Genomic DNA, 14,453 nt, shown 5'->3' with positions numbered 1-14,453 from the left:
GTCTATGGCTGCGTTTGCATTGAGGTGGCAGAGCTGAGTGTGGCAGAGACTTCATGGCCCTTCAACCTAAAATATTTATTATCTGGCCCTTTACCAAAAGTGTTTGCCAACCTCTGTGCTATGGGATGGCTGTCGCCATATCTAATTTAGGTATGCCTATTTTACATCACTGATATTCAGAAAACATTTTCCTGTTTCCTATGACCCTATTAAAACTCTTGCAATATCTTAAGAGTTGTGGATTAGCTAATTCTTGAACAGAGTAATGATGCCTACAATATTTTTTTTTAAAAAAATCAGGCTTTATTTTGATTTCTAGCCCGATATTTTTATTTCCTAGAAGTAATTTTTTTTTCCAAAATGAAATTACGTCCTTAAGTGCATGAATTCAATCGAGGTTTGCTTTTAGTATGTATTTTGGAAGTCTAACAGTTGCTTGTAGTATTCTCTGTTGCCTTCTCTTCTTTTCTAACAAGCAGTTATTCCCTTTTCTCTCCTGACCCCAGTTTCACTGATTCACCCTCCCATGTAGCAATTTAAAATAGTGCCAAAGAAAGAGGCTTGTCCCTGTCTTGAATCTGTCAAGCTGTTAACTAGTTTCTTCTCAGGTGTCTGCTGAAGATGAAGCAGGTTTTCAACAAATGTGTTTCAGGGACCATTTGGCTAGTTTTTTTTATCATCATTTTCAGCTACAGGAGAGTCCTGTCCAAGAGTGGGTAATACTTTTGCTCTTTGTGCTCTAAATATTACTGCCAAATTGCCATCTTTATACATATTAGTAACTTCCCATTTATTTGGCACAGGCAACAGGGCCCACAGAATAATTTACGATCTAAATGCAGCTTGTAATAGCAGAATTGCTGCTGGTGCTTAGAAATTAATTCAGAAATCACTGTCTGTAGCGTAATGATTTACCATTGTTTTCGAACCATGTTGTGGAACCTAAGAGTATTAATTAAGAATTATGGCATGAGGCCAAATAGAATCGAGTGAAGTTTCATATTGTAGCAAATCAACCAGTTATCAAAGTATTTTGAATATAATACACATTTTCATATTAAGTTGTGAGTGATACTATTGTACTCTGAGGGTTTGAATCATACCAGCACCACACATTAGCCTACAATTTGGATAGTCTAATGGATGTATATGTCCCCTTTTATGAATTTTTACATTAACAAGAATAATTCAAGTTAGAAGCAATTGAATGGATTTAAAATTGAAGTGAGGTTTAAAGAGGAGGTTTTATAAAACAGGTTAAGAGTGGTGATTTTAAAAAATTGGATTGAGTTAAAAAATTGGTAAATAATTAAAGATAGATCAGAATGAGGAAGTGAAGATTCATAGGGTATTTTAAAAATATGGTCTGTCACAGGTATTTTGCATTCCTGAAGGCCAACCTCAAAAACTTTTTCCCTATGCAACTACCAGAAAATTCCTACTGGAAGTGATGGAGCTGATGAGAATTAACACTTTACAACTCTCTTCAGTTTATGATGCCCTTTCTCAAAACAAAACTCATTTGATTCTCACAGTATCTCTGTATGGTATCTTCACTTGCCAAACTCTTTTATTTATAATTGCCTATACTTCTACCAGTGGTTCTTTTTCAGGGATGTATGTTCAAGCCAGCTGGAATTCTAATTCAGGAAGCAGGTCTGGAAATTGGCCCATCTTCCTTTCTAATCTCCCTGATTCCAATATGTACCACCATGATCAACTTGGATGAAATATTTTGTTATTTGGCATATACTTGTGTTCAAGTTTTGTTTTCCCAGCTAGGCAACAATTATTAAATTAATTACAAAGCTAATCAAAACAGGTCTATAAAATAGGAATCTCAGAAATTAAAAATTGACAGTACTTTACAAAAAGTTCTCATTTGTCCAGATTTTAATTCTATTCAGTTAATTTGATGTATGTTAAAAGGACCCATTAAGTGTTGCAAAGGCTTTTAAGCTGAGTAAATCATGGCTCTTGTCCTCAAAGAGCTGGCCACGTGGGAGATGGGATAAAACAAAGCAGAATATCATCAGAAAAGGAGATTCTCAAGTTAACGGATAACTATTACAGTTATTACGAAGAGGCCAGCAATAGACAAAGAATGCAGTGTTACATACCTGCGACCCCCAAACACCATGATCTACAATATTTCTTTGATGCCTAATGAAGAAGTATGAGCTCTCCCTCTCCTCCAATGTGTTAGAAAGCAGGACAGTGTCTTTTGTGGGAGAGAACCAGACATACTAAATATGGGAAAATAAAATGGTGTCCAAGGAAAGTGAAATAAAGGGAAAGCCTGAGGCAAGTTTAAGGAGCCAACGGGACTTAGAAAACTGGAAAAACAGATGAGAGAACATCGGGGATAATTTTGGATGTCAGAATTTTGTGGCCTTGCCCAGGTTTCTGTGTGCTCCCAGGAAATGTTGGTGTGCACTATTCCGGGTGCATATAAAGGCTGTGACAGATGTACATCTCAGAAATAACTACAAAAATATTGAAGGATGTTATTTGGATACATAATAAATAAAGTTATTTTTCTATATAGAGAAAGAAATTCCTGCAAATTGTACTTCAGTGTCAAAATTCTCTCCTCTCCTCTCCTCTCCTCTCCTCTCCTCTCCTCTCCTCTCCTCTCCTCTCCTCTCCTCTCCTCTCCTCTCCTCTCCTCTCCTCTCCTCTCCTCTCCTTTCCTCTTCTCTCTCTCTCTCTCTCTCTCTCTCTCTCTCTCTCTCTCTCTCTCTCCCCCCCCCTCCCTCTCTCCCTCCCTCCCTCCCCCTCTGTTAGTAATTAATTCAGGAGGGGTAGATGCTGCACATCTATGCATCATGCTGGATCACTGCTTTTAGCATCTAACCCAGCTTGTTATCTGTCAGATTTGCTAAATCATAGATTTACTGTCTGGCACTGTTCTTTCAGGTTTTCACTTTATGAGGTTTCATGTGTTTTCAATCCCAACAGAAATCCGTTTTTGTTATTATCTCTCTCGATAAGTGGTTCCCTTTACTTTCGCTTATGGCCAGAGGCAGATTGGGCCCACATTAACTTGTATTCTTCTGAGGCTCATGCAGTTTGTAAAGATATGTGGAATCATACCTTGATGGAGAAGGTCTAAATAGTCTGTGCTTTTGAACATGCTTAGCCTTTTCACTATATGTAATAGGCACCGGGATTCATCCTTTCAGTTAATAATTAGTGAGCATTTGTAATATGCCAGGTAGTATTTTAGCTGTTGGTGGTACAGTGGTGAATTCCAAACTAAATAAGTTCATTAAACTAGTGAACATATACATGAAAAAGATAATAACTGTTAAAAGAAAACAACAGTGATAGGATAAAAAATGATGTGGCTATACAGATGATGGAGCATAGAATTGTACACTTGAAACTTACATAATCATATGAACCAATGTCACCTTAATAAACTTAATTTTTTAAAAACCGATGTGGGTCGGATTTGGGTGACAACTTAGGTGGACTGGTCAGGGAAAGCCTCTTTGAGGAGGTGCATTTAAGAACTGGATGACAAGGACAGTGGCATATGAAGAAGATCTGGTGTTCTGAATGTTCCAAGCACGGGGTACGAAACCACAGCAAATGAGCAGCGGAATCAAAGACACAGGGCTGAGCATGTGAAAGTTGAGTCTGTAGAGATGTTCATGTAATCCATCTTTAATAAAAATCCATGAGCCATTAAGTCCTATTACAGTCTTGCAGTTCTTTCTCTAAAATGTGTCTCTTAACTTTGAAAACAAAGATAATTTCTCAACTGGAAAAACTAAAGTAATGTATATTGTTCTTACATTTATACCTCAACCCTCCCCCCCTTTTTTAATTGATTTCAGAGAGGAAGGAGAGGGAGACAGAGAGAAACATCTATGATGAGAGAGAATCATATATCAGCTGCCTCCTGCATGCCCCCTACTGGGGATCGAGCCTACAACCCAGACAAACCATGACCTCTTGGTTCATAGGTTGATGCTCAACTACTGAGCCATGCTGTCCGGGCTGTACACTTTTTTTTTGCTAGGAGAAAAAATATTCCAGTGGCAAGTGAGGGCACTGCTTAGAAAACCTTTTAAAGCTCTATCCACATAATATCCCAAGGAAGAGTAAAGACCACTGCTAATTTGGCACTTTCTGGGAGTTGGCCTGAAAGTTAAGCATCCTAGTAGCAGTTGTTATAGTTACAATTTTTCCTTTGTACTATTTGGCAGTTAGGCGAGGGACAGAAATATCATTTATTCCATGGAGATTCTGAGAATACCCTTATAGATGAGAAGCCTTAGGTACAGAAGTCTAGATATAGGTATCATGGCATATATAATTAAATTGAGGGCACTGACCAAGAATTTAAGTGTAATATAGAAATACTTGTTAATTTAGTCATCAATCATAAATTCTTAATTTAAAAAATAATATTGAGTTATTATTTATGAAAGACCTTGCCAGATTTGTATATGTGTGTGTATATATAATTTTAACTATATATATTTCCTCATACACATACACCCAATTTTTATTTTTTCCTTTTCACTTTGCAAAGCAGTATTACCAGGTTGACACACGAAACTGAAGTTCGAATCTCTTAAATGACTAGAACATGTTTATAGTGCAAAACTAGGATTTGAACACAGCTGTTTCTGACTCCAAAGCCCATTATGCCATGCTAAATTTGGACGTTTTGATAAAAATGAAGGCTTTTATTTATTTGTCTTGCTTATTGTTTCAGCAAACCAGATGAAAAATATAAACGTTGCCATGGGAGAAAATTTATTTACCCTACTTAGATAATAAGCAATATCTAGACCTTTGTAATTGCTTAGTCATATAAAACTGATACCTCAAAGAACAAAATATGAAATTATGTTTTAAATTATCTTTTATGTTTGATGAAAATTGTCAAATAATTATTGGAAATGTTTTATTAATCTTGTATAATTATTGTGGGATATAAAGTTAGTGAATGTTTATGAGCACCCAAAAAATTTCAGCTTGCATAGTGCAGAATTTTTTGTAATTGTTGTCTCCTTTACTCTTGGTCTGTCTTACAGACCAGGCACCTGAGGAACAGAGAAATAAAGTAGCTTATGCAAATGGGAGAGCTGGACTCTCATGGCTCCTAAGTGCAAACCTACCACATCACTCTCACCTGGAGCACCCTTGAACTTTTAAAGCATTGACACTTCTTTGTAAATAAACAGATTAATTATGATCTTTCACTCTTTTATATGGTACAGTGGGGCCTTGACTTACGAGTTTGCGTCCTAAATATTGCTTCTGATTGATTTGTAAGTGGGGTGGCTTCCCATTCACAACGCAGCAAAACAACTCATCTGGAGCAGATGGTGGTAGCCTCCATTTTGAAACTTTGTGATATAAGTCAACTCTGTGATGTAAACCTTCGAAACTATTCATTTTCATTTATACTGCTGGAAATGTTAAAAAGGTTTCAGTCCCCAGCAGACCTCATAAGCATAGATTCGCTAATCCATATATTCAGTTCATGGCTTTAAATTGTGTCCATTATTGCAAATAGTATTCTGAGCAAATAGATTACTGGTCACCAAGAAAGTTAGCCACTAAATGTGACTGGCTTAGTATAACTCAAATAGCATCTAACATATCATCAGAATATAACTTATAGATACAGGTAGCACGTTAAAAAGTTTCCCCAAGTCCTATGAGCTAAAAAGTCAATGCTTGTTTGTTTTCTATGAGGAAATATTTAGAAAAAGAAATGAAGCCACAGAAATCAGCCCTGGTTTTAGATAAAATGAATGTCCAGTTATATGGAAGGAATATTTTCAATCTTGTTGAAGAGGTAAATGAGAAATGGTGTTTCACTGTCAAGATGTAGCTTGCACATTTGATGGAAAATTACTGAAGAGAAGCAGTCACATTTCAGAGTCTCAAACCTGTTAGAAAGTGAGAGCAGTTTCTCTCCATGGAATTGTTATTGTGAAAAAACAGGCTGCCTTGTAACACGGGGGTGCTTGATTTCAAATCCAAGTTTGTATTGGGCCTTCAACAAGGTGTGGAACTGTAATAGGATGTGTTGGTTGGCTATAAGGTAGTTTATAAGTCTGATTCTTGAAAGTCCATAACATTTTACGGAGAATTTTCTGCTCTTATTTTTTCTCATGTAGGAAGTGTATGGGATCATTGTTACATGCTCCAAGTTGTTAAATAAAATAAATATAAAATAACTACAACTGTATGGGGACATTTCCCAAGTGTCTCTGTTGTGGTATATTTTTGGTGTGTTTAAATTTTTGGCAAAAAAAGAAAAAAAGAACACCCTATCATAGATACATTGATAACCATGATAACTTTGGGGCAGTATACACCATATTTAAATATCTTAGAGTATAGCTGTTCCACTCATTATTTTCAGATATGAGATAAGAATAAGACCAATTATAATAAGGCTCACAGTGCCTGGGATTTTCTTTTCACAGGTTAAGATTTCAGGGAAATCCCAATTTATCTGATTTAATCTCTGTGAGAAAGTAATTTTCAGTCTACAACTAGTTCTGCTACAGATTTTTTGTTGCTTTACAAAATTCTCAGTGTTTTACAGTCTTTAATTACTTCCTTTCTGAAATGTAAATGAAAATCTATAGTGATCATAGCATATGTCCTAGGCATGCGTACTTAGGTAGACTCCATTCCTTATTAGATCAAATTCTGATTCTAATGCACCTGCATGAATGCATCAATAAAATTGATTTTTTGAGGTAAATTTTAAGGTAATTTTATTTTAAAACAATGTTATTTTTATTCCTCTTGAGATTTATACTTTTTTATTGGTATATGAGTTGAACAGCAGGTTGACATACTTTTTGTAGACATTATTTGAATATTTATGAATCTTTTTGGAGTCAATGATATATAATTTTCTGTAAGCCCTTCAAAAGCTCATAGACCCTAGGTTTCGTGTTTGCTATACCTCAGTGATGGCGAACCTTTTGAGCTTGGCGTGTCAGCATTTTGAAAAACCCTAAATTAACTCTGGTGCTGTGTCACATATAGAAATTTTTTGATATTTGCAACCATAGTAAAACAAAGATTTATATTTTTGATATTTATTCTATATATTTAAATGCCATTTGACAAGGAAAAATCAACCAAAAAAAATGAGTTCGCGTGTCACCTCTGACACGCGTGTCATAGGTTCGCCATCACTGCTATATAAAAAATGCCCATGATTGTACAGAGCTGGTCTAAACTATTGCAATTCTCTACAGAGGTCTAAGAAAGCTATTGCAAAGCTAGTTTCATGGTTCTTATGGCAAAGTTGATAAGTGTTTGCCTCTACTTTTGTCAGAACTAATGTTGAAATGTTTGGGCCTCTTGAGACAAAATGCTGTCACCTTGAGGATAGTGTAACTGACAGAATCAGTGTTGTAATTCCCAGGTGAAACTGCTACTTAATATGGAACAACTATTACTTGGAAACCAGTTTTTCAATCTAACAAATAAAGTGGTCACTGGTTAATTACACACATGTACATATGTATAAACATCCCCCCCAATAAAGCTATATTTTCATTATCATGTTTATTCATGTATAAACTATTTAAGAAGGCCATAATATATGCCCTTATAAAAAGTAGACGGAAGCCCTCCCTACCCTCACCTACACAGAAGGTTAAAAAAAAAAGCAACAAAAGCTGAACCTTGTGGATCAAAGATGAGGCAGGAGATATAAAATGGATTAAAGTTAAAATGAAGATAAATTCCTGAAAGCAAACAAAGGCATGAGAAAATGCAAAAAGCTTTCAAGGTTAAATAGAGTGATAATCTCAAAAGCCAAATGAGTTTAAAGTTCTATTTTGTTTTATTGCAACCTTTCACAAAAAGAACTTGAAGATATACCTGGGTAAATATGATGAGCTTCTGCAATAGAATACTATGTTTATCATCTAACTGTCTCTTTCTTACAGTCCCCCCCTCCCCCACGTAAAAACATCTGAGATAATTTTAACGAGTTATTGATATGGGGGTCATCTCACTACAATGTATATTTATTTTCAGTTCTAATCATTGGCTTTGTCAACTGTAAGCACCACTTATTAATTAGGATAAGAATATTTCAGTTGCCTGAAAGTGGTTAACACTCTAGCATAGAGTTCTGTGTCAATGTGGCTGAGTTTTGTTTTTAGTATCTTCATAGAACAGCTAATTTTGCTGTGGCATTAGGTGAAGATTTTCTTTCTCTTCCCATTAATCTTTTTCTTTATACTTGCTGAGGGCTTTAGGTCACTCATGACCTGGTCGCTCAGGGACTTGCCAGCTAGCATTTGACCAGTATGTGTCCTTTGTTTTGCATTCTGGATGCTCTAGTGGGTCATCAGGTCACCGGCCAACTGTATTAGAAATAATAGCTGTAAGTAAAATCATGGTGAGCCTTTCAAAGCCTGTAAATGGGTGAAAAGTCATTGATCACATGTAATGTTTAGGAAATACTCTGGCAGAAGTTTGGTCCTGTGAAAAATGATAAGTGCATGTACCACAACTAACCCTGGCCACTGACTCATATTTTATATCGATGCTGAGTATTTCTAGTTTTCAACAGTGCTAAATTTGATTTTTTTCAAAAGTAAGATAATTGGGAAATGGATAACAATAAAGATAATACAGAACATCTTAACTTGACTGCTGATATTTTTTTATAAGGTCACATGGCTCTTCTTGTAGTTCCAAAAAGAAAGTATGTATTATGCTGCTTGACTATTTTCTAGTAGAAAATATACCATGTGGGAAATTTATAGTTTAAGAATATTGTGGCTAAGAAAACTATTGTATCTGAAGTTAGTGTTTATAGAAACTAGGATGAGTAATTTAGTTATTCCAGAGCTAAGAACAGGAACCTTGTTTCTAAGTGAAATTGTAGAGTTATTAATATGTAGAATGAAGGAAAAGAATTCACTTAAAAATGATAGTTAAAGTTCAGGACAGCAGAAATTCAAGGAAGACAGGCCTTTTAGGCATCTCATTATTTGTGAGAAATGACTAAACCTTTGAAAGCAAAACACTGAAGTAAAAAAAGTAAATCTAGAGGAGATGTGAGTAGCTCTGAAGCCCACCATTATTTTTTTGATATGGGAATTGAGCCAGAAAATTGCTAGGTAATGGTGACTGCTAGCCTGTGGCAAAGCCAGGTGGGAACAGTTTTCAGACAATGGGACTCTGAGAAAAACTCAATAGAGACTTAATGGGGCGAGGGGGAGGGGGTTAGGGGGGAGTTGGGAGGAGGAGAGCTCAGATAAGGTTGTAGATGACAACAGTGATACTAAATTCTAGATCAGTTAGAAGTGACAGGTTTGGGTTTATGAAATTCTGGATAATTTATAACAGAGTGCTACTTGGCTGCCTGGAGGTACTTGAGATGGTTTTAGAAGGTACACAGGCACAACATTAAAAAAAACATTGAGGCACGTAGAAAGCGAGGCATTGTCTTAGCAATTATTTTTTCTAATTAGAATGAGGAGAAAAAACCCTCAGTGTGGTTCTAATGTGTCCTTAATAGCTCACTAACACTGGTTCATCTCCCTGTTTAATAATTGGGAAGCAGGCCTTGGCAAGCAGCTTCATCTAACTAGACGTTTATGACATTTTTTATGGCATGTGATATTGATTTTTAATTTCCAATAGAGTCGAGAGTTTTAAAATAAATATAAGTAAGAATAATGATACCGCTTAAACTAAAATATTCAGTATATGAGTCTAGGTGTTAAAGAGATAAGACACAAGTCATGACCACAGTATGCCAGTAATGTAGAGAGATGCTCCAGGACCTCTTTTATTTATGAGAGATTCTGAAGATGTTTGGCCAAGCAGCATATGCCCACAGTTCCCTTTGTACTTACACATTCTTAGTGGACAGAACTCTACTCACTGGGAAGGGATGCAAGATCCCTTGTCCTATACTAGGGAAAACAATCAAATAGTTAAAGTGGATGCTGGATAGACCACACCTGAAATAAAAAGGAAACTTAATAGTATTTTCACCTCCAGACACTCATACTTCAAGTTTGTACAAATTACCATGCAATAGTAATCTATATTGCTATGACACGCACTGACCACCAGGGGGCAGGTGCTCAATGCGGGAGCTGCCCCCTGTTGGTCAGTGTGCTCCCACAGCCAACCTCCTGTGGTCCCTCCCCCGAGGCTGGCCCCAATTGGCCCCTGTGGGACTGGGTGAGACAGTCCCCGCTGGCCAGGCCAAGGGACCCCACCTGTGCATGAATTTGTGCACCAGGCCTCTAGTGCTTATAATAAGAAATGGAGAAAACAGTGGTTTTTTTCTTTTGACTTTTTCAAACATATGCAGTTCATTATACCAGGTGGGTATTTAAAAATAAAACATATTTGGCAAAATTAGTTGAAGGAAAATACAGCTAAAATTTGCAGTCTGAAACAAAAATCATAGATGTATTCCCTAATCATCCATAAATCATAATATAATCATTTGTCAAAAAAAGCTCCATTAAGGTGGCAAACAATTCTTGAGTGGTCTGGGTTGGTTATTTAAGAATCCAGAAATGGGATATATTTGGAAGGAGTTAGTTCCTGAGTCTGACACTTGTTTGCACTTTTCTTACCAGACCAGGGTCATCTAAGAAATTAACACTCAGTAAGTCTTTTCAGCAAGTAGCTAACTCATAAATTTAGAGGTTGCCACTTAAGTGGACAGTGAATGTAAATGGATTATTTTATGGAGACTGAGGCCTCTAATAACTTTCTATAAAGATTCTTGGACATATTAAGAGAGCTTTGGCACAGGTGATTTATTTTCTGCATGCTCTTTACCCTCTGCACCATGGGCATTAAAGAAATGCCTTGAGTGCTAACTACAGTTAGAAGTGGCTGTGCTGAATCTGGTGTGGAAAGAAAGCTGAGCTGGATGACAAGCATATATGAATATTAAAAGGAAATATTCTTTATCCATTGGGCTCTGCTGGTAATAGATTGGTTCAAAGCATATCTCAACAGATTATAAGGTAGTATTGGCCATTTTCATGTTCAGTCCCAGCCCTGTAATTGCTTTCTACTATGTACTTTTTTTTTTACCTGTCCCCCATGACCATCATTCTTTACTTATTTTGTTCTGCATTACCTGTCTCCCCCCCCCCCCGCCCCCCACCATTCTTTACCTATTTTGTTCCGAGTTAGTGGTATACTCATCTCTCTTTTTCAATAGGCTTTTAAGCACTGTATCTTATATATCTTATTCAATTTCTAAGATAGTGCCTTACTGATAGTAGCATTTCAATCAATGTTTTTTGAATTAAATCTTGAGAAAGACTTAGCCTGCCTGAGGAAATGAGTAGACTACCTAGCATACCATTCCAGTTTTGCCACTTGCTACTTGAGTGGCTTTGGAAAAGTTACTCAGCCTTTTTAAGGCTTAGTTTCCCCACCTGTAAAATGAGGGGAATAATAGTACCTGTGTCTTAGAGTTGCAGTGAAGATAGAATGAAATAATTTATGACAAGACTTAGAACAATGCCTAGAGCCATATATAGGAAGGGAGTCAATAGAGTTTAAATATTTAATTTTGGTGATGCTATCTCAGTACTTTATCAAGAAACAACTCAAAAGAATTATTGGTTGCAGCAGTGGAAATAAAATGGCTGAAACACAGAAATCCAGATTTTCATCTTGTTTCTACTGGTATTTATTTATGTAACCTTAGCCTGACCAGGATGGTTTCTGGTGCTTGTTTTCTCATTTGAACTTGATATCTCAAAAACTCCTCCAAGTTTCTAAGTTTTATGACTATCATTCTTTTTGTTCTTAATGGAAGGACATTTTAAAAATGCAAGTTGATATATGGAACTTTAGGGAGATATTACATAATCTGTATATGATAGATTATATTTGATTAAAAGTTGAAAAATAGCGGTCTCTTACCAAGACCATTCTAATTAAATCTTTTAATCTGTGTAAATTTCATTTAAATAAGTGAAAGTAAGATGCATTCTTATTTAATAGAATTTAACATTTTTATCTGCTTAGCAAAAAATTGAAGCTGAATAGATGATTTATCAGGTGAAGTTATTAAACCACTATTAGTACAACTGAATAAAATGTGTCATTTTCTCAGAGACAGTTTAGTTTAATGCTTTGGTGACGTCCCTGGATCCATTACGCTCTGTTTGGATTATTGCTGAATAGTCAAGTTATTCTTCCGTAGTTCTCTCCTTGACACAGGTTTCAAGGAAAATTGGCATTTAAATCTTGAAGACTGGAAGTGGAAGTGACCCATTCCACTGGGTTGGCCTTGAAATCCTGGATTAGAAGAGATTACCCTGGGTTTTCCTGGTCCTGAGTCACATCATCCAACTGATTAAATCTTTTCACTCCATATACCCAGCAATCATAACCCTCTTCTTTCCCCTGTGCTGAGTTTTGAAATGATAACATGTAGTGCTATCTCTCATTCCTTGGGCACCATTCACTTTCCAATTCATTGCAATCTGATTTCTCCCTTTCCACTTCATTGAAACTGCTTTGGTAAAGGATAACTTTAAAGTTGTTAAGTCCAATAGATGTTTTTGTCCTTTTTTTGACTCTCCTGCTTTAGACAATATTGCTACATTCTCCTTCTCTAAACTTTCCTTAAACAAGTGTACCTCTTTTGCTCTGTGTCATCATTCTTACCTTGTTTTCCTTTCTCACGGACTGATCCTTCTTGAGACTTTTCATTATCTTTTGAACCTTCATTTTATCCTTTGTTACATACTGAAACTCAGAAAATCCTGTGAAATCTACTTTCAAAAGGTACCCAGAATTCTACCACTTCTTATTACCCCTCTAAACTACCACCATCCTCATGAATTAATGATACAGTCACCTAAAAACCAAACAAACCTGTTTTTACTCTTGCCCCGGATAGTAAATTCCATAGACAACAGCAAGAGTAGGTTTATTAAAGCATAAATCATAGTTACTTTTCTAATTTAAACTCTGACGTCTAACATTATTAAGAGTAAATTCCTATAATGTAGTCTATATAATGGCCTCTGTGGCTCTGCTTGAACTGGCTCCTCGCTATCTCTGTAACAATCACTTCCTTCTGCTCTCTCCACCTGTAATATTCGTCATCCCTACTGACCCCTTGTTGTTCCTCAGACTATCCAAGCACATTCTTCACTGAGGGCCTGTCCTGCTGATTCTTCTTCCCGGAAAGCTCTATCATGAGGTATTCCTATGACTTACTTTTCTGACTTACTTTAGATCTCCGCTCACAAATCACCTTAGAAGTGAAGCACTTCCTGACCACATTATATAAAATAACAATGTGCTCCCTCCTCCTTGCCTTATTTGATTTTTTCTCCATGGTGCTTGTCTTCAGCTTATTATACTATTGATGGCTATCAAATATTTAGTCTGGACTTTTCTCCTTAGCTATCTTATACAGATTTTTGCTTAGTCATCCCACAAGCACTTGGAACGCACATGTCCAAAGCTCAGGCATATTTTGTGCCCTAGAAATACCCAACTTCTTGTATCATGAACAGAATCCTTGGCATCATGCTTCTATGCACTTACTTATATTATTTTCACACCTGTAAATATCTTCTTCACCTGCTAATCCTACTCATGTGGCCTGATCAAATTTTATTTTCTTGAAGCCTTTTACTAACATGACTTCCACTCGTAGAGTGGTTGTCTCTCCTCTTTGTTTCCATAAAACTTGGAGCTTATCTTTAACTACCATATATATCTAATTATAGCAATATGATTCCTTTAATTATCTCTCCTCTCTAATAAACTGTAATTTCCTTAAGGATAGAGCTTGTGCTCTACATATCTTTCTGTTTCTGGCACCTTAGTATTGTCAGCATAGAAGACACTCAAGTAATGTTTGTTAAACTGATCAGAGCCACTGTTCTTTAGGGAATGACAGAATATTAAGAAACCTACTAGCTAAAGAGAGCAGAAGAGGAAAAGGTAGGAAGAAAGGGACTTTGTTTCCTGGCCAAGATTAATCTTTATATAACTTAAAAATTGAGTGCTTAGGGACTGGAGGTAGGGTGTAGGGGTGAAAGAGGAATGACATGAAGGTTCTATCATTGGCCACAGATGCATTTGGATATAGGAAAAATAATAGAGGTAGAACAATAGAACCATTTTACTAGCAGTTTCACAGCACAGTGCCAAGTGGCTGGCCCCACTCTAACAGTCCTGTTGGGTGGTGGCAGAGGGATAAATTACATGTCAGCAAATTCTTAGACCTAGAGGCATCTTGCTAACAAAAGACAAATAGAGAACAGCAGCCATGTTTCAGAGAAACCCCATGAATTAACAATATAAATAAAAAACCTTAGTATATTTTCAACCTATAGATAATTAGTTAATAATTTCCTTTGACACAAGGCCTTTTTTCTTACTCTTTTCTGCCTAATGGCAAATAAGATGTTGAATTGAAGCTTAGA

Source organism: Myotis daubentonii, chromosome 4, assembly GCF_963259705.1.
Source record: "Myotis daubentonii chromosome 4, mMyoDau2.1, whole genome shotgun sequence".
NCBI classification, from domain to species: Eukaryota; Metazoa; Chordata; class Mammalia; order Chiroptera; family Vespertilionidae; genus Myotis; species Myotis daubentonii.
The sequence above is the reverse complement of the archived record's forward strand: the minus strand, read 5'-3'. Positions refer to the sequence as shown.